This window comes from Neophocaena asiaeorientalis, unplaced genomic scaffold (genome assembly GCF_003031525.2).
Source record: "Neophocaena asiaeorientalis asiaeorientalis breed wild unplaced genomic scaffold, Neophocaena_asiaeorientalis_V1.1 scaffold216, whole genome shotgun sequence".
Classification (NCBI taxonomy): domain Eukaryota; kingdom Metazoa; phylum Chordata; class Mammalia; order Artiodactyla; family Phocoenidae; genus Neophocaena; species Neophocaena asiaeorientalis.
In genome coordinates, this window is record NW_020175825.1 from 815,877 (window position 1) to 817,865 (window position 1,989).

Here is a 1,989-nt window from a genome sequence, read left to right on the forward strand (position 1 = left end):
AATGAACAACCTGCAAGGGGCAGTGACAATTCCTAAGTGATTAGAGCCAGTCAGGTGGTGGGGCGAGAGGATGCTGAAGTTAGGAAGACAGATCAGGGTCAGGCACTGGGCATTCATCTAAAATTCTTCATCAGTGTCATGATGTGGGAGGCATAGTGCACATTTTTCACTCTTCCAGAATTATGCTGGAGAGACAGTAGGGAACCTGCTTCCTGTGTTAGAGGAGTTCCCCACCTTGCGGTGCAGAGTCTGTGTCTCTGCAGAAGCTGAAAGTGTTGTGTACTCTCTCTCCCAGTCTCACATGCAGTTGAGGAGTGGGCATATGACCTAGGCTCTGCCAATCAGATGTCTCCACTCCAGACCTAAATCGTGACATGAAGAAGCAGGGACACCAAGAAAAATCCATTTCTGGAGATAGAGCATTCATTCCTAGAGGCAACAGGGGGCAAGCACCTGAGGGTCAGGGCCTAGTGTCCGCTGTTTTGGGGTAGTGGTGGAAGCTGTAGTGTCTCTGCCCAGTATGAGCAATGATGTCATTACCTCACTGTCACCCCAGCATGATTTTGGACATGACTGCTGGCTACATAGCCTACAAAGCTGGTTTCTCCAACTTTCCAAGAGATCCTGTGAACTATCCAATCCAGTTTTCTTTCTTTCCTTTCCTCTTCATTCTTTCCCCTTCTTTCCTTCCTTCTTTCTTTCCTTTCTTCCTTCCATGTCATGTCTATTGAGGTATAACTCACTGACAATAAGATATACCCTTTTAGAGTTTATAGTTCAGTGAGTTTTACCAAGTGTATTCAGGTGTGTAACCTATATCATAATACAGACTATTCCCATCACCCCAGAAATTTCCTTTATGCCCCTTTATAGTCAGTCCTCTCTCCCTGTTCCCAGCCCCTCATCTGATCTCTTTGTCCTAGGAGTTTTGCCTTTTCCAAACCCTCATATAAATGGATCATACGATATGAGGTGTTTGTGTCTGACTTTTTTTTTCACTTAGTATAATGCTTTTGAGATTCATCCATGTTGTGTGTAACAATTCATTCGTTTTTATTGTTGAATAATATTTGATCATATCATAATTGGTTTATCCATTCACCAGTTGATGGAAATTTGGTTTCTTTCCAGTTTCTGCCCATTATATACAAACTGCTGTGAATGTTCAATGTACAAGTCCTTGTGTAGACATATGTTTTTATTTTTCTTAGATAAATACCTAGGAATGAAATCACTGGGTTATATAGTAAGTATATGTTAAACTTTAAAAGAAACTGCCAAATTGTTTTCCAGAGTGGTTACATCATTTTGTATTCCCAGTTGCTCTGCATCCTCTATGACCTTCGATATTGTCAGTTATATTAATTTTAATCATTTAGTAGGTATGTAGTGATGTCTCATGATAGTTTTCATTTTTTATGTTTTATAACATACTTGTAAATGTTATAGTTTTTAAATTTCAGTTTCCAGTGGTTCATGGCTAATATATACAATTGAATTTTTAAAAATATTTAGTTATTTATTTGGTTGCACCAGGTCTTAGTTGCAGCAGGCGGGCTCCTTAGTTGTGGCTCGAGGGCTCCTTAGTTGTGGCATGCAAACTCTTGGTTTCAGCATGAATGTGGGATCTAGTTCCCTGACCAGGGATCGAACCTGGGCCCCTGCATTGGGAGTACAGAGTCTTAACCACTGGGCCACCAGGGATGTCCCTGATTTTTGCAATTGATTTTGTATCCTGCAACCTTGGTACACTCACCTATCGATTCTTATAGCTTTTTTTTTTTTAATTGATTCTTTAGGATTCTCTGTGAAGATAATCTTGTCAACTGTAAATAAAGATAGTTATATCTGCTCCTTTGTAATCTGTATGATTTTTATTTCCTTGTTCCTCTGGCTAAGACCTCTTTTGGAAGGCTGTTGAATGGAATCAGTGAGAGCAGACTTCATTTTCGTGAAGTTTGTACAGCTTCTTCACTTGTACAGCTTCTT

General features: G+C 40.1%; 1 non-coding gene across 1 annotated transcript; it reads right to left on the bottom strand.

Annotated features, from left to right (window-relative positions):
- Window positions 1-1,632: 1,632 nt before the first annotated feature.
- On the bottom strand, window positions 1,633-1,704 carry TRNAG-CCC (transfer RNA glycine (anticodon CCC)). The gene has a single exon. It is a non-coding gene; the product is annotated as a tRNA-Gly (tRNA).
- Window positions 1,705-1,989: the final 285 nt, after the last annotated feature.